Genomic DNA, 20,188 nt, shown 5'->3' with positions numbered 1-20,188 from the left:
AAAGGATATACATAATATAATAATGGCGATAGATAACGGCGCGTTGGTCGTTAAATATACCGAAGGTTTCTCGGCGACGAAATTTCTTGCTGAATGTATGTACATAGGGTAAGTGTCGCTATATTTAGTTTTCACGTGCATGTGTTGCCGACTGTGAAAATTTGGGAATATAAATGATATTCCGCGATGCGTATAATGCAAGCTGAAGATGACGGTACGAAACATCGTCCTACGTTCATTAATAATTAAAAGCTTATCTCGCTTTACACTGTCATATCAATTCTACGAATAAATTATGCGCAAAATCAGTCAATGTAATTGGTACCATTTGTTGAATTGAGAAACGCAATGTGTTTCACGAGTGCGCGAGCGATTCGGCTAATAGTCATAACATTTTAATTATTCTGCGATGACTATCAAATGAGTAACTGATTTAAAATTGAAATTGAAGTGTGACGGAGCTCAACTTATTCGCGAACTAAAAACGGCTTCGGTACACCGGTGATAATTCCTGGAAGTGAGAAGTGCTTTGTGTAATCAAAACTTTCCACGATACCGGAGCGTTTCAGACTTCATAAATAACGGATCTTACTTGCGATAAAGGATTACCCGTTTTAATAGGGCGAGACCCGGCTAATCACTGCGACGATAAACTTTTCGGGTGTACTAGCTACAGCGCGCAGGATTTCATTACACGAACTCGTCCTTCGGCACGGCAAAACGCTTAAGCGCCCTCAGAGAAGATCGGTGGAGCAACCCTTAAATGGTACATCGCACTTCATATAACCGCCCGCGGTTTTTACAAAGGGTTGAACTTTCCCTCAAAGTTTCTCTGGAAGGATATCTTCTCGAATTCATAATGTATGCTTGTAGGGTATTTAAAAATTGTGCAGTATGTGTATGTGTGCTAAAACGCATTAATATAATAGCGTCAGTTATTAATTAAAATGTAAGGCTTTTTCAGATCATGGGAGAAAGAAGCGTAATAAAAACTTCAGTAATTCATATTTTCATATTGCCCTTGTTAGAACTTTTCCCGTTTATCGTTTTTCTCTCATGCGCGTTGTGCAAGATCGATTGTACTTTACTCATGCCGTTCCGTTACATTTTTATTAATTATTATACGCAGAGATAGAAAAAAAGTTTATTATCGAGAAGCTCTTTCTGAAAAGCAATTTACATACAAAAATGTACGTACGTCGTATAAAGGTATCTAATCGTATTATAAAATCTAAAAATATTGCTTTACTTTTCACATACACTGTAAAAAAATTTTGTAAAATTACAACTGTTATAGTGGGTAATTTTGAGACCCACTATAATAGTTGTAATTTTACAAAATTACAGTACGGAAGGAAAAAGTAATTTTGTATTACAATTACACAAATTAAGAATGTGTGGAAATTTACACCTATTATAGTGGGTCTCAAAATTACCTACTATAATAGTTGTAATTTTACAAAATTTTTTTACAGTGTATACGTGTGGTTGCGCACACGCACGAATGCGTGTGCAACCTCTAAGAATATCTATGGAGATGAATATACTTTCATATTTCAACAGAAAGGTTGAACTGTTGAATATTCGACGCGGAATGTCACGATTTCGCGTTGAATATTATCCGGTGCGTTATGCTCAGTTGATGTGCGTGTAAAGTATAGATAAACATATATATATATATATATATATATATAGATGCGCGAGAAACTTTGATTATTCTCCAAGGTATTGTGTTCAAGCTGTCGAGGTCGTGATGCAAGAACATGATGCTAGGAAATTCAAATCGAATGACAGAGCAGGGGGGATCAATAGGCTCGATTCGTGAATGATGGCAGATGCTGTATGATCATTGATCACATAACGCATAACATGCCTTTCGGATTGTTAACGGGATTTAGAGGAGGGAAAAACTGCACGTGGAAAATATCAACGTTGATAAATGTCGGACCAAGAGTAATTCGTTTTACCTGTATGTCGTTTTGCCCGTATTCCGGATGGCTCGTATAACTGTTCCGTATCACAGTAAAAACCAGGATGATAAGAAAACAGAATCTATAATATTTATCAGTAATACCGTAAACATGAGCAATTCAAATCGAATATCGAATAAATTTGCATTCTCATTGTTATTCATTAACGTCGGTGGTATAAAGATCTTGTGAGGCAACAGAATAAAACAGATAAATTACGTTTCTGTCATAAAGAAAATTGTTGGGCTTATCGTAGCGTTGTTCAATAAATTATTTAATCTCTGGATTTTTCAATGCAGAACGTTTCCATTCCGGGCGCAGCGCGCGCGCGCGCGCGCGCATTTCGTAGATATTGTATTAATCCGGTGCAGTAATTCCGGAAAGTAGAGTCCTTTTGTAGCGTATGTAGGCCACATTAGCCCTATAATTCGCCGCATTTGCATGCGACACGCGTGAGCCTTACGAGCACCGCGTTGTGCGAAACGTTTATTGCGCCGCCACTAACCCAACACTGCAAATAGCGAGCCATGCGTAATTGAGAGAGGCTTGACGAGGATAACGCGAGCCGATGAATTCACGCCGGCGAACAGTTAAATTTTTAGCCGGGGCGCACGCGCGGATCGAGTTGCGCGAGATGGAATCACATTATTAACAACGACTGAGCCGGCGGAGGTGGACTTATCGAATTTATCTCGCGAGCACGCCGACGAAAATTATATGGGCCAGAATAATGGACGCGAGCGGCGTGTAACGTTTCGCGATCGGAGGTTGTAAAGCTGCTCGAATTAAATTTATTAACGCGCCGCTCCCCTCCCCCGGGCACTCGTTCGACTCGCCGTGTAAAATCTGATTATACACGCGGGGGCGGATTCGTATTCATCAATTTTATCGATGCGATATACTAATGAAGGCCCATTTTAACTGCGAGCAAACGGGAGCGGCAGAGAGATAGAGAAAGGTAGAAGGAAGGAAAGAGAAAGAGAGAAAGTAAAGAGCCCTACAAGTAACGTGGTTTGTAACTGACGAGCGCACTGACACAGGAGCATCAGCACTTGTCGATTAATTGAATACGTATCGTACATGTCGATCGACATTTGCGTTCGCCGACGCGAGGTCGTTGCAAGTGTTACCTTCCGTTTCATGCGAAGTAATCAAAAGCTCTACACGTTATGCTATTGTTACATCGATGTGCCATTCTACACGTATACGCCAAGACATTAATCCTCGTACTACCGACGAGACAATGGCCCGTATTCAGAACGCGGTCACAAAGTTGCATACGCGTCTCTCTATCGCGTGTCGGATTGAACAATTTCGAAGCGTATTCCAATTGGCGATTGTTTAATCACGCGTATACAGTTTTGTTATTCCGGATGAACAATACGGACACGGATAAAGCCTACTGTACTTCTGTACTTTATTTTTTACTCTGACTCTGTAATAATTTTCTTTTAATAACACAAAATAAAAATTATATGACGATATTGTTTTGTCTTCAACTGTGCTGCATTGACGAACTCAAAATCTCTCGGTTCACCACTAATTGTAAGTACGGCCGACACGAGATGTCTACGATCTAACACGATAGGTCCATATAGTGTACTGCTGTTAATCGTGCCAGTTCCCGCTGCTCTAAAACGTTTGTGATGCTACAACTAAGCAGAGTAGTTGGGTTTGTAATTGAGAGTGGCCCGCGGGTATATCGCGGGTTATATGGTCGCTGAGATATATCCGCGTGTCACTGGGTTATTACATTCTACGCGATGAGTGATATACCGAGTACACATGATCTCTGCATCGGACGCAGAGAGAGCGAGAGATAGAGAAGAGGGACATCACGATAGTCACGCGTCGCCTTCTACGACGTACGCAACCCACTCGCTCGCTCGGTGTATCTCTAACGGCTGTGCCCGTATGCATATGAGTACACCACGCTGCGTCTCTATCACACTTCTCGGGCTATCCCCCGGTGTTATCCGCGCCATCACGATAATCAAGCCGCAGGGAACGTCTACCGTCCTGCATCCTGCTGCTAGGTACGATGCAATCGGCTGTGTACCGTGAGAACGGAGATACGAAACTTCTGCCATGCGGCAATAATTAGCTGTCAGATTTGCAGCCCGCAAATCGCTCCGGTGCATGTTTCATCTGCTTCTTGATATAATTATACGTAAATTATCTATTTTTAAATTTATTTCAAGGCGCGCACACTTCTATTTTTCGCATCTCTGATTGCTAGCGTCTGCCTGCAATTTTCAGATTACAGTCGAGCGACGCTCAGCAGGATGACGCTCGAGCACGGCTGTAATAAACCTGAAAAATTGACTGCGGTATTTCGAGGTGTCGCTCGTCCTCGTAAACCTCCCGGCGTTATAACAAGAGCTCGGCAGATTGGACAGTTTATCGCGGCACGTAGGCAACTTTCGGCGCTCTCGCACGAGCTTTCTCTCCTCTGGCATTGACGAATTTTTTTTTTTTTTTTACTTTCTCGCCGTCAGCTGCAAGTCGTCGATTTTGTCGCAATGTACGTGTGAAAAAAATACGCTCGTTTTATCGCGACCTTCCCCTCGCTATTGTTAAAACTTCCGGTGATCGCGTTTACGTGTGCAGACTGCACGGTTGAACGAGAATATATTCTCCGTTGAAGTAAGATCGTAGATGCAAATACTCGATAGCAGTGCTAAAAGATATCTGTATACGTATAAAAGTATCTCTAATATTATTTGCCTTGTTCGAATAAACTCAAAACATAATTTGTGAATTATTTCGAAAAGGAATTTCTGCTGGTATATCAAAATATCTAATTTATACAGGAAAATATCATAATTTCACCATTTACGTGAGATATTAAATTATGTTTCTTAATGATATATCGCGGTATAATCACTGCAATGAGCAACGTACAAAAGCAAACGGCTTCCTTTGTGCATCTCTAATGACTGTAAATTATTGTATATAATGTACCAAGAGATAATATTAACGTTGAACCGCAAGCGATCACTTACGTGTATTTAGATTCTGATGATGTTAACTAACTGTGGAATGCTTTGCTGTTTCTGTACAAAATTCAACTACCAGCGATCAATATTAAAACGTATCTTACTAAAGTTTGTGCAGTAACCATATAAATTTTAACATAAAATGTAAAAATATATTATGTTTATATTGTATAACGCAATTCTAAACGTTTAGTTTATAAAAGATACTACTTATATTAATACTACAATAACATTGATATATTATATTAATTGCAGTAATCATGACTTGCTAATTTTTCATCTCATATGTAAGTAATTTTCGCCTCTGCGATTAAACTTCGAGAAAATTTGGATGAACGTAGAATACATGATGATGACATAATGGGAAATAATTACGAAAGTTAGTAACATAACATTCTGCAGTATTACTATACTCGTACTTGAAGTATAGACGCCGCGAACTATCCGTTCGATCCAAACGCCGTGATTGTTTCAGGCGAGCACCACTTGCTATAACCGTCGAACGTGACTTTTGCTTCTTTCTAACCGGAACGAGGAAACCTCTTCGTGTTGTATCACCGTGTCGTAGAACCCGTATTTCAAACCACTCACGCTTTCTTTACTTCCCGGTTCGATCTTTTCTTGAAAAGCTTTTCACCGTGGACGGCAAGCCACCGCGTTGTATACTACTACGCGAGAGGAAATGTCTATTCGTTAAAAGAGAGTACAGCTATATATGCCAGATACTAAAGCTACACGCTATCTTAAGAGAATCAAATCGATAACAACCTACCGTCGTGCAAAGTCAACATTGCTAATTCTTTCGCGCTAAGCTTTTCTAATAAAGTATAATTATTCTCACAATTTATAATATATACTTGTTTTTTTTTATGGTGCTTGATGTATTTTTCTCGAGAGACTGAAATAACTTATTACGTATGGCAGGACTGGTGCCCTTCGCAAATCGCAAGTATGCGTGGGGCATTTGTGCTTTTATTGAAATACATTCAACTCTCTTTATATGCAGTAGATACGTTTCGTATAAGAAGAAATCGCGTTATTTGGAAAACCCACGTAAAAAATGGTGCTAACAGAAAGACTGAAACAATTACGTAGAACTTTAAGCTTCTAGCTTAATTAATACGCACACTCTCTTCGTTGAAAATGCATGCAATTTCTAATCTTATAAAAGAGGGAAAATATGCGCACGCTTTTGTATTGAAAGCTTTACATGACTGAGTTTGAAGAGAATAAAGGTGAACGAACAATGTGAATTATAATTAAATCATGATTGACAATGACAACCGAGCTGCTGAAATATGATTGGAGCTATAACGATGATTGAAAAATATAATATGTCTAGAGTATTACTCGCTTTTTAACGTGATAATATGAGAGGACATGTGTCCGATTGAAAAATTTTCATTATTTCATTATTACGAATTGGAATTAAGGTCCGTTACACATACACGAGAAATTACAAAATTTTTTCGAAAAACCGCGTAAAAAGAATCGCGTAAAAAACCGCCTAAAAAGAGAGTTGGATGTAATCATTTTTCTGTGTAGACGATTTGCATGCATCAACGAATATATATATATGTACATGGAGTCCAATGTGAATGAAAAATTAATTAAGCAGCGGATGGTGGCGTGGACGACAAAGCGGCTTAAATTCTTCGTAAAAACGCGATAGATCGCACATCCGCGCTTTTCAACTCTCAACCGGTCAAGATTCTAATTCTGCCAGCCTCCTTCTGCTGCCCTTGTTGTCGTCAATCGCAGTAAAAGAGATCGCACAGTCAGTTTCATCGATCATTTCACCAAGACAATTTCGGAGATCGATCTTCAATGCGCGCAACTAATTGCCGCGTTTGCTTGAAACACGATACGAAATTTCAGGATGTATTACGAGAGGATCACGAAATGTCGTGATCGATATGCACATTATATACTTCAAAGCATATTTGGGTCATTTCAGTTCGTTCCTGCGACGATGGCGAAGTGAACGAAGTGGAAGGTAAGATAATCCCCTGGTCTGAATATTATAATCAATGTTGTTGAATTATTCCGAACTTCGAGAAAAACGATAATGATGAATACGGAAGATTTTATCAATAATTTTTTACATAATTAAATATAATCGGAAATCTATGTATACACGTGTTTAAGCCTAGCTCGCCACACTCTGGTCCAGTAAACCGTTAAACGTTTTTCGGTTTTTTTAGTTTTTACATAATAACATAATTTTCTAGTTTCTTTATAAGTTCAGTTTATATTCAAATCATTTTCTTGACCTGATATTATCATAAACATCTTATTCAAAGTCTGTATTTCCAATTTCTACAGTACAAGCTTGAAAATATTAAGTAGAGTGAAAATGACAATGTGACAAAGTCGAGTGGTCTCACGGACCGGAGTGTGGCGAATTAAGTACTCGAAAATAAGTGTAGCTAGAGTGAAAGCGTGTTTAAATATACAGGTTTTTTAGCAACATTATATCTGATCCTATCAATTAGTGTTGATGGAAAAAGATTGTTTTTATAAAGATGTTTTTAAACAAGCCAGTTAAGCGAACGTATATGTCGGTAATGGAATGAAGACGTTTACTCGTTATGAAAATCAATTTATTAGTTCAGCGACGATCGACGCGGGCGCACATATTAATTTCGTCTCACAATAACGCTCACCGAGCTTGATTTTGCGTTGCACGTTGCAAGGTAGATTTTGTAAACCAATTCACGCGCGATGCAACGCAGTTGACCGCAGTTGTTCTGAATACACGCTTTAAGTTTCGGTGATTATCGATTGTTCCCGATATACCATTAACTTATGTCTCGGAGGTTTTGTGTCTATACGATCGAAGACAAATCAATTAATCTTGTCATCTCACAATGTTATACCGAAACATTATAACAGTAAATTGCATGGGTCAGCTTCAAACAAATGTCCGATGAACAAATGTTTACGTTTTAATTTTAAATTTATACGTTACGCTTGATAGCTAAGCGATGCAGATTTTGGGTTGGAAACTGGGCTAATACATGAGGGAATTATATTCCACGGTGGATGCACGGCGGGCAACGGAATCGCATACTGGCTTACGTACCTTGAAAATTGCATCGTTCGCGGTGCAAGAGTGAAACACCGTGCTAACGCGCTCCACCATCGTGCTCGCCTTTATGATACAATATTCACTACGCGGACCTCGCTTAGACTAATTAAATATATTATCCCCCTTCACGCGGAAATATAAATAGATATTTTAATGCCGAGTTTTTCTGCAAATTTACAACCAATTTTTCAACATAATTCAACATAATTTTCAAAACTATGAATTCGGTTTTATTAAATTAAACTATGCAAATGGAAATTGGCAAAAAAAAATAGAAAGAGACTAACAATAAGCCAGCCTATCTGCCTTCGAGGATTAGTAATATAGAACTTGGCAAAATTATTTCCCGCAAATTCTTTTTGATTTATTCATTCTTTTTGCAGAACAGCTAAAAATAATTCTTTATTGTTAGTGATCCAAACGAGCACTTTCCGACCGCACATGATGCTTCGAAGCCCTCTTTCGTGTAGCACCAGGTGGCCGCCACGCCGTTTCGAGCCCGTAGCAACGGAGATTAACGTCGCCTACGTATCGGAAGTTAAGCACGAGTTTTAACGCGGCTTGTCCCGAACGTGACCGTGCACAAACCGGAACACATGCACCACGGACATTAAGACGTGATCAACGGCGGACGCGCATGCAACATTCGCGTATAATATTCTTTCGCTCTCCAGTTGCGCAACGGCTACTTTGTTGACCGGCGCATTCAGTGGTGCAACGAACGTTTAATGGCAACTTAAAACAGGGCAAAGTCTTGATCATTTTGTTATGTATCTCTGCAAACTGTGGTATCCTTAATAATAATAATAATTGTGTGAGTATATTATATAATGTGTAACAAATATATTATGTATAAATATATGTATAAATAAGGAGTATCTTTAATAATAATATGTATTTCAGAATAGATAAGTTCGTTTTTCTTTCATTTTATTATTCCTGCCTTTTGCTTCTCCTCTCTACCGATCTGTGTCCATTGCTCTCGAGAAATGCGTTATATCCTGCGAGACTTACTCGCGAGAATTCTCTTGCATCATCTCGCGCATCTTTGCATATTTCCCTGTCTTTCCCTTGTGCCGAGCACCGGCATTCCTTCTGCTCTCTCTCTCTCTCTCTCTCTCCACGCGCCTTTCCGCTGCATCCTTTGTGATGTGCGTTCGTTTGGCTTGACTATGACAATAGAGCGAGATGCAGAAACGTTATGTAATTCTAGATGCTAATTGCGTCGCGCGCCGTACCGTCTCTTTTAACGTCTCCCGTCCTTTTGTGTATCATTGAGTCGGCATTACTGCAAGTGACACGGCGCTGTTTGCAGAAACCAGAGAGAGCTCGCGTCAAACGTTGAATTCGCCCGATTGTCATAACCATCGCCTGTAATTAACTCTTCTTAATTAAATCTGAGAAATAAATAATTTTTCTTCTACTTGGCCGGAAGTACAAATTATTTAAACTTCATCCCCAATCGCGCTAATTGTGACACTGATATACACGTGACAGCGAAATACTTCGTGCAATTTTGAATCTAATAAGACGCTCGATATTATAAACGCTGTTATAAATAATATCACACAAAAATGTTAATTAATAATAATCAATTATGGAAGTACTTATTATTAGAAAATATTATAATGTCACACTCTTATCCCAATATCGTGATTGCTCTAATTTCGCGCTATATTTCGTCACTTGTCCTACTTACCGAGTAACGATCGTTCATTGGCGCAACATAGAAATCGCAATATCGCCGACGATAATTATAACCCTTGCTCGACCAAGGTTTTATCGCCAAGAGCAAGCGGTGATTTACATAGGTGCACGCCCCCAAGTCGAGTGACGCTCCGCTCGACTCGACTCGACTCGACGGGGCTGCTGGTTCTAACAGCGGCGTCGGGCTCGGGAAATACGATGCTGCGCACGTGCGTGTTTTTTGCCGTCGGACTACGCTCGCGTCTAAAAGAGGGAACCCTCAACTCGCGTAATTTACGTTTCGGGCTTTCGAAGGCGCAAACCGCGACGTCAGACTTCGCCGCGGATTCGTGGCGCGTCGCTCGCGAGAGAAAGAGAGAGACAACGATTGAGAGGAAAACAGCGTTGAGAGAACAGCAGCCGTCATAAGGTTTACATTACGCTCGACATTACCTATATAGTTATGGCGTTTGCAGGTTAAAGTCCATGTCGTTAGACCGCCGACAAACACCGCTTATGCACTATGGTCGGGCGCGATGTCGAGTGCGTCTGGCCTTTCGTTGAGTTAGCTAGTCGACAAGGGTCCTTGCACCCAGCAAGTAGTAACAGCCACTACTGGTCAGCCGCCGCACGCTTCAATACCAACGTGACTTTTAATTCTCCGATTTATAAAACCGATTTCTATATTTCTTTTTACAAATAGTTATTCAAATTACTTATCTTAGCTTAAAATATAATTACGCTAACAAATAATTAGATTAGACACGGTAAATAGGACAAGTGACGAAATATAGTGTAAAATTTGGATAATTACGATATTGGGATAAGAGTGACATTATAATATTTTCTAATGATAAGTGCATAATTAATTAAATTATTATATTAATCAACATTTTCGTGTTATCGATTAAAAATTATTGTTAGATAACTTCTGTACTGAGAGAAAGTATTATTTTTATCATATAATTATTTATTTAAACCATTAAATAATAATTAAAATTATTTATAATCTATTGACTTAATTTCTTTGTTTTACAAACATTGACGAAAAGTACCGCTGAATCGGTATTGATACCGATGAAAAAATATATGACGCATTATTTTGTGAATGGGTGTAAGATAGTTGTGTTATATATGCCATAAAATAACGGCAACATTATTAATCGCCCCCTTTAAGTTGTAGTGAAACGAGAAAAAATTGCTATCTGCACGGAAAACAGTTTACGGAGTATCTGCCGGCACGTCTGAGAGTATACAATCTTGTGTGCCATATTTATCGTTTGAAGCAGCGTTATTAAACTTAGATTCGCGTGACTCTGGCAAATAAAACTTCAAACTATAACAACTACATGAGTACATAAATCTATTTGCCCTTTTTTTTAAAGAAGTTACAGAATTGCTTAAATTGCATATACGTACTAAATCTCTTAAGGGGGAAAGAAAACCGCTTTCTTTTTGCTTTTTAAATAACGTTTCTGACATGCTGTCAATTACGTGGCGTTAACGTCAAGAACGTAGTGACATAAATAAATACTTTTGCAGTTTCGCGTATATCGCAGATACTAAGAAATTGCTTAAAGGATTGAGAGAGAAAGCTGTGAACAATTTTACACTTCTACAGAAAATATGGTAAATTATAGTTTTGAAGATAAAACAAATTCATGCAACGTCTAAAATACACATTTTCATGTATAAAAGAAAATGAATAGACATTGTATAAGTAGTATATTAATATCGAAAGATATGTCTCAATATCAATAGTTAAAAAAATTTGTTGTTTAAAAAGAATTCTTCGGTAAAGTTCCATAAATCTAGCAATTGTATCGCGTATGATGTCGCATGAGAGTGACACGATTGCTCTTCTAAAGTGAGGTAGAACAAGGTACACACAAGGTGCAAACGACCTCGAAGTACCCATGGCGACGTTTACATTTCACTCCACACCACTTAACCGGTGCCTTCGCAGATGCAAGCTGATGTCCTCATGCTGTTCAAACACCACGTATGCCTGCGGAAGGTATCTTATCGTCCGTTACGATCTTGCTAATTTGACCTCCGGCATCAATAGGCGACTGGATAATGTCACTCCTAATACACGTCAATTATTGCATAAGATACTGCGATACAGCTTTCTATTGTAAGAGATTACGTTAAATATGAAACAATTCAATTTATATTAATGTATCTTTTACAATGATATATCACTCTTTAGTACGCGTATGTGCAATTTAAATTAATAATAGAATTTATTTAAAAAGACGTTTCGTATGGAAAATAAATATTTTAATAGATAATTTATCGTAAAGTAATTATGAAAGCTTATTTTCAATATTTTATCGTCATTTTAATAAATTATTTAAATAAATTTATGACAGATTCGGGGACAGATTGTGTTTATTTTCGCTGTATTACGGAAATTTAATATAGGCTATATAATATTTTCGCAAAATTTGGTTAATACCTTGGCGTACCTATATTTAACATATATTACATTTTAATTCTTTTTACAATATATTGTATTTAAAGTTTTTTCGTGTTTACATGCTAATCGTTACGTGAACACGCGATACGTATCTGCTTTTAGCTAAAAATAGAAATAGGAGTATCGCGGGAGGCGGCCGGGATCACGCCTCGAGTATGAAATTAACTCGATTGCGAAAAAGTTTCGAACGGAGTCGCCGAAGTTCGTCGAAAAGCTAAGCATGGTCCTTAACGATTTCTTCTGCTCACGGAGAGCGGAACGTTTGGCTAACTTCGCGATTGCGCAAATTCACTTGCAGAACTGGCGGACTCGTGACCGAACGGAGCTATCTCTTCCGACGTGCGAGCGCGCCGCAGCGAACTAACTCGATTTCCATCGAAAGTAGAGACGTGCATTTCGACAATCTCTCGCTCTGCGCGTCGGCGAATAAATTCATTACCGGGCCTCATCAAGGATTATATTCTTACCCCGGGGTTGCAAGACGCGGAATACAGCCAGATCTGAAAGAGACAGAGAATAGAAAAACAGCGCCGCCGAGGGAAACTCGGCACCGCGCATGCACGTAGATAATCCTCGGAGCTACAATTACATTTTCATATAGCGCAAATTGCATTTCAGTCGGCAAACAGCAGAATACAGCGAGGGGAGGGGGGGGGGGGAATCGCGGCGAAAATTATAGTCAGCGGATTTCCAGCTGAAAATGTAAGTATTGTTCTTAATGATGTTTTGTGGCAACTTCCGGCGGATACGTCGCGCCGCTAACTTTGCGACTACTATAAATCTGCTTACGGAATTCACGGGGAGTCCGCGGACCGAATCAGCAAGGCAGCAGTCTAGTAGTCAGCCAGGAAAATGTACGGCGGGATAATTTCCATATCAAAACAGTAACGCAGTTCCGTAAATCTGTCAACATTTCGCCGTCGAATAACCTCTGGTGTCCCGATGCGGCCAGTTTACTCCAGTAAACGAGTATAAACCGGCGTAATTGCGTTTTGTTTATAAACTCGAGCGGCATGGCCGTGCGCATACATTTTTCCTCGCGGAATAAAAATAGTATTTCGCGTGGGAGTTTAATTTTTATCGTGACAGAAATTAAAATTATCTGTATTTTCTGATGCGTTCAACGGTTGACATCGCTTTTCACGGCTGCCGGCTGGAGCGCGGAAATGCGTCATCGCGCAAACGTCACGTATCCTCTGCGAGCGGGAAGGACTGGAAAATTATCGCGATTACCGCCAACGTACACACAAATGAATTGTTATAATAACTATAATAAGTCTTCCCACGGAATGCTGAGCTAAGTACCTCGTAGGAGCGCTTGCCGCGCGAGTCGCGGAGTTCGGTAAGTGCTCTTCCCGGCGATTTCTTACGGCGACCTTCGCTCGTGGAAATCTCGCGCAAACTTCGCGATTGCGTAAATTCACTTTCGGAACTCGTCGTTCACCGCTGAATGAGCGGCAGCAGGAGCTTGCGGCGACGGCGGCAGCGGTGGCGGCGATGGAAGCCGGACTAACTCAGTTTCCATCGAAAGTAGAAGACACGCGCTCGGCTCATTAGGTAGGCAAGGCGAGGAATGGCAGAGCGACTACCGCCGCCGCCGATACAATAATAGCGGCACTGCTTAGGTACTAACTTTTACACCCAACTCCGTGGAATACTTAGGCCGTATTAAGACTTCAGTCGGGGCTATTATCGTAATGCGTGCTTGTTAAGAGAGATTGGTCGCGTGCTAACTGGCACTTCCGTACTTCAATTAATTATACTACAGGGCGTTGAGAGAGAGAGAGAGAGAGAGAGAGAGAGAGAGAGAGAGAGAGAGAGAGAGAGAGAGAGAGAGAGAGAGAGAGAGAGAGAGAGAGAGAGAGATGCCGCTACATTCGAATTCTCGTATATCCATCGTAATACGCCTCATATAATTGCAGGTTGCGTAGAAACTTCCATCGACCGATTTCGCGCGGATGGATTGTTAGATCCGGATGATTAACGAGAGTAAATACGAACGCGCGGGAAACAATAAGCTGCAAGAGCCGTTTTGAGATTTAAAAATATGGACGACACACACACACACGTGGGGCAGAATTTATCGAAAAACGATAAATTGGAGTTTTATTATATACGTTGATTCGTTTGTTTCTGCCATCGCGAGATGCACTTTCACTTGTCTACGTATTTCTTACAATCTGTATTTTGTTTCGAATTAGGCTGTTGCATAAATACTTGCTTTTCATACAACGCATGTGAATTTATAGATCAATCTGTTATTGTTCAAAGTCCCGATATTTCAGGAGTTAACAAAATCCTTTTGTTAAGCCGGACGAGCTTGTGTTGAATGTATCTATTTTACAGTCGATTTGCTGAGCTTCAACGTCCTCGAAAAGCTTCGGGGATTGAATAAGGTTTTACAGTCTGGAAAAGAGAACTCGCGTTCAGCGTTGCAAAAACGATTTCGGAAAATTTTTCCAACATTGAAGTAACGCGCGTCAAGAATCACATAATCTTTAAAATCAAAATTTTCGATTTAAAAAAAATCTCGATCGAATCGACTATATTCTTTTTCCGAGTGTACGACGTCATTCTCAGCTCGTCGTCTCGTCGTGAAGACTCAAGGTCCTTGAAGAGGCCCGAAGATTCAATAACGTTTTACGACCCGAGAGGCGATTCTCATCGGGCGTCGTGGAAGCGATTTCGAAAAGTTTCCCCGACGTCGAGGCAACGTCGAGAACGATGCGACGCGCCGCGACGCGACACGACGCGATGCGATGCGACGCGACGTGCCAGGAGGCGTATTATGCTCGTAAAAGAGGAACGACGCGAGCTCGTACGCGCTAGCATCCCTATCCATACTTTACGCCTTTTGGGGTGTAGGTAAAGGCTGGCTTAAAGACGCTTTAGACTAATACAACGCGGCCGCCACCGCAACCTGTAACCTGTAACGCGATAGCGGCATCAGCCGACTAAGCACCTTTCGTGGGCTCCGGTCCCGACTTCTCGAGTGCTTACAGGATATGAAGATTGCCAAGATTAGGGTTGATGGCGAGAGACACCGCATTTCTCCCGCGTAACGTAAAGCGAGCCCGAATAATACCGTCGGGTCGTTGAACGATCGTGTGTGTGTGTGTGTGTGTGTGTGTGTGTGTGTGTGTGTGTGTGTGTGTGTGTGTGTGTGTGTGTGTCTGTGTGCGCGCCGTTAACGGTGGGGAATCGTCAATCGGCGTTTCCTCGAAGCGACTGATTGGAATTATCGGCGGCTTATCGGCGATGCGGGTCGCAACGTGACCTCGTCGCCGAGGACTCGCGATCTCGGACGAGAGATAAAGGAGATGCGGCTGACGTCGAGTATGAGCTGTAAGCCTTCCGAGATTCCATATCGAGATGGAATCTCGATGGCGAGTTACGACGACTTCATACGCTTTCCGCAAATCATGGAAATAGCGAATAATAGTGATGTGAGCTATATATATCTCTCTCGTACATCTTCACTAAAGCAGCAAAATTGATTGTCACTTATGTACAAGATATATCAATCGTATTAATATCTAATTAATATTAATGTTAAACTGCGGAGAAATAAATATGTAAAAAATATTCCGTAAACGCATGCAAATAAATCTGTATATAATTTTTATAAGAGTTTTTTTTTATAAAAAAAGGTTCATTCCTTTCTCTCTTACATGTAAAACTATACTGTGGATTTTTTTGTAAAAAAAATACTCGCACAAAGCACGACGTGCAATAAAACACTCTAGCGTAATTTTATAGTGAGTACATTGTTGCGCAATAGCACACGTAATTGATTACACCGTCCGTAAATTCTCGCTCTCGCTACCTTTAATCCCCGAGTTCCGCCGATTCTGAGGTAGGCGAATATACGCCAGAGATTGCGAGAGTATCGATAACATACCGCCTTAGGTCGTCTCGTGTCGTCGTTTGCCCCTAAGTGGCAAACTCGCTCACTTCTCTTGTGTCACGGGAGCAATTGGGTGACTAAAGCACCCGAATAAATGGATAAGAGGAGGTAAATATATTTTGACGGGATATTTTCGCATCCCGGGAGAGTACGTATAGCCGTTGACCTAGACTACTCGACAGATCCGTAGCTGCCATGATGGGAAACATAAGGAGACATAAAAGATAAGAAATATAAGAAAGAGGAAATAAAATATGTTCAATACACAATAAAGATATTACAAGCTGCTAACAATAAATATGCGAGTAAGTAATCTAAAAAGCAGGCGATTAAAAAGAGAGAAATATGAAATACAGAGAGTTGCGTATATAGTTCTATATATAATTAATTAATATATCTTCAATAATTTCTTTCTATGTCTTGTTATATCTTATTCCATATATTTCATATTTCATGTCTTTTACGAGAATTGTTACGGAAAACGGATTTCTCGTAGTTCAAATATCGTGGTTGTCGCGGATAATCGCGTGCGCAATCGCCAGGTTTGGATCACGGCCAGACGTGTAATATTCATCGCTCGACGGCGCCCACGCCGCTAAATTAGCAACGGTTACAACGTGCCTGGGCAAACTGTTTAGGCCCGCTTTTATATCCGGCGATTAAGGGGGCTTTCAGCTAAAAGTGCTCTTACGAGCCAGCAGGAAGGGCATTGTTTTATGAAAAGTTGCTGATGGATGGATGGATAAAGATGCCGAGAGGTCGTAATGTTTTATCAGTCTCTTGAGAAATGGAGTAGTCGGCTTTTTTAAGAGTAAATGCATTTTCACCTTTCTTTCACACCGTGTAGTTTTACGTCGCGTTCGATTTATTATTAGTAGAGCCCGTCACGAAGGTAATCAAGCTCTTATCGAGCAATCATGCGCTAATTATTTAATTAGATTTGCCAATGTCAAAACGTGATAATTATAAATACATACACGCGACACGTATACAAGGAAGATCATATAAGTCGGAAATCGTTAACTGCTTATATAACATTTTCCTCAAACGTCTATTAATTGCGTATAATAATTAACGAGCAATAAAGTGTATTGGCAGGATTTTACACGTTCAATAGAAGTCCGTGTCGCACGTTTCGATACCAATTATGTTCCAATTACGAGACACTCCATGTCGTCGTTACCTTCTCTCTCTTTCCCCCCCCCCCCTCTCTCTCTCTCTCTCCTTCTCTTTATAACTTTGGTACTATATAGATGTATAGATATAGGTATCGCGAGCGACGAATTATTGGCATTTAATCACAACTCAACACATCGATAATGATTTTCCCGCTCTGAAATTTCTACGATGTTAGAAGTAAATATTTTACGATTCTATTAGATTGGTTTCCATTCTATTAGAAGATAAATTGACTTTTATGCATTATTTGGCTAACGGAATAATTCTGAATTGTCACGTTGTCAGTGAAATGAAATTGCTGGATAGATTTTATAAAATTACGAAGAATTGCACCGGCGCGGCGCGGCGGCGCATTGTGAGAATTATCCGATACGCAGAGATAAAGCTACAATTGTTTAAATGAAATTGCCAAGTAGTAAGAACTCGACGAGAGAAGTTCCGCGCGTCGATGAGAACTTATTGGATTTCGTCGTATTAAGAGTTAATTTCAAAACCATTCTACTCTATGTGACATCAAGTACTTTACCCAACTATAAAAGACATTAATGCGTGGAGAACGATTATTACAATTATTGAGGTTGCCAAAACGAAATTATCGCATACTAACAATCGAGCGCGCAACGCGAACTTAGTTTTCCCACGACATGTTACAGGTTAATTCGCTTAATTGCAAAGCCGGCAGCGTTCTTGTTACGGCGGACGATTCCATCAGCTTGAATTTAATGCCTTGTAACTACGAAAAACATCTCGGAACTGTTCTGACCGAAATGAATGTATTTTCCTGCAACGGTTATTGCAGAATATTAGCCCTTCGCAGAACATGTATAATTCTGCTGCTTTCGTCGAACGAGTGGGTCTTTTACGCCAGTTAAGATTTTCAAGCTGTAATGGTGCCATAAAAAATCTGAAAAAATTCAAGTATACTTTCAAAGACTTTAAGAACCTATTTATACCGTTATATATGCCTGATTCTTGTTTGGGTTTTTTTTTATGAGTCCGTAAAATCTCCGTAAAATTCGAAATGGAAATATCGAGTGGGTCTTGAAAGCCTCATTTGTTCTGCGAAGGGTTAGACGTAACGCAACACTAAAACTCGGAGTAATCTCATTTTCATAACTGTCTATATTCATATTGCATAATTGACATTAATTGTCACCGTTTATAACATTTCTTTCTTGAGTTGCAGTGATCGTCCGCACTGCGTCATGGCTGACATGCGCTGTGCCAAGTTCGATCAACTTCGACAATCGTCGATAGATAACCAGCGAGCGTCCATTTGAGAAAGTATTTCAACTCAATAACCAGCAGATAACACAGGCATTAAACGATTACGGAGTTTTAAACGAAGTTATCGAAAGTTAGGCGCGGAGAGCGTTCTCGACCGAGGGAAGGATTTAATAACGTTTTACGATATACTGACAGGCGATTCACAGTTCGAGACGCATTTGCATTATCGCCGTTGCCTCTGCAGACTATACAAGCAGTCGTGAAATTTATTAGCAAATGACTGGTGGAATCGTTGGGGAAACGTACGCGGAAATTACGATTGCGCGAAACGTATTCGCCGCATGCACGAGTCTCACGATGATCGTTTTGGCGTATTGCGGGTTGGAAACTATAGAAGCGATTCCAAAATCGTTCGCGCGGTTACGGTGGAGCGGGCCTCGTAAAGGATAGGGTTCGAGCGATTCGAGCGATGGTATCGCTGGGCGAATGTCGCCTCGGTTTCGCACGACGTTGCCACCGCACGCTAACGCCTGCAATATCGCGCGGCGAGAAATTATCCGGCCGTTGTCACGTTCGCGATTAACGCGGCTGTGACGACGATGACGCGGATGTGCGCTTGAAACGCGCCTAAGATATTTGCCAGTAAGGGCGGGCTCGGCTGGGCTGATCGTAAAACTGGGCAATGTTGTCGCCGACGGTGTCGTACACGGTGTCGATTAATCGACACCGACCTGGGTGTCACACGGATGCACACAGATTTGATATCAACGTTCGACGTGCAGTCCGATATCACACCCTAATTCAATCCATTAGCCACGTTTAGCGTACATACGAGAAACGGTGCCTCGAGGCCGATTTATAAGGGTGCCGCGTATCACAGCTAAATGCGTATTGAGCACAAAAGGCACGCAAATGCGTAACAGACATTTCAATGCCGGTCGCATAATCCCTTTGATCAGCCGATGCGCTTTGCGCCTCTATATGAATTAATCGACAATATTGTTTGAGGGTACTCGCACACGCGAGTATCTTTCTCTTGGACGTACGAGCGAAGCACGAGGAGAATTTGTCTATCTTTTCGTACGATAAGAATGATAATTTTAATACTTTATATCGTAAACGTGCGAGAGCGCGAGAACGGAGCGGTTCGCTATATTGCGCGCAATTCGGAGGCTTGCATTGAATTTCAATGAGCGCAATAAGAATAACGCGGCGTGTGAATTTTGTCTCGTATGACATACGAGGAGCTTAAACAATTTTTTACATCCATAACTCGGCGCGAGCAAACGGGTCTTTACCGTAATAAAGATGTCGTCTGTGCTACGATGGAAAATCGATAACTCCGTATAAAACTAATTTTTATGGCCACTGCGGCTGACAGTGATAACGTTGCAACTTGACAGTTTTCTCGCCAGCGTCACCGATATGCATAAGATCGATTAATCGACTTCCATGTTTTTTACATGTGCGGCCTGAGTTCAGCCGTAATTCGCAGTGATACCTACTATCAGACGTCTTATGTCATCGCTTTATGATAAATACATTTCTTGTTAAATTTCAATGCTACTATCGTCAGGGATTGTCGAGATTATTTTTACTGATAGGCTCAGGGCTCAGTACGCGCCACTTCGCCGACTAATAATACTT

This window comes from Temnothorax nylanderi, unplaced genomic scaffold (genome assembly GCF_030848795.1).
Source record: "Temnothorax nylanderi isolate EJ_2023f unplaced genomic scaffold, tnyl_v1.0 TNYL_tig0198_pilon, whole genome shotgun sequence".
NCBI lineage: Eukaryota > Metazoa > Arthropoda > Insecta > Hymenoptera > Formicidae > Temnothorax > Temnothorax nylanderi.
This window is presented reverse-complemented; position numbering follows the sequence as displayed.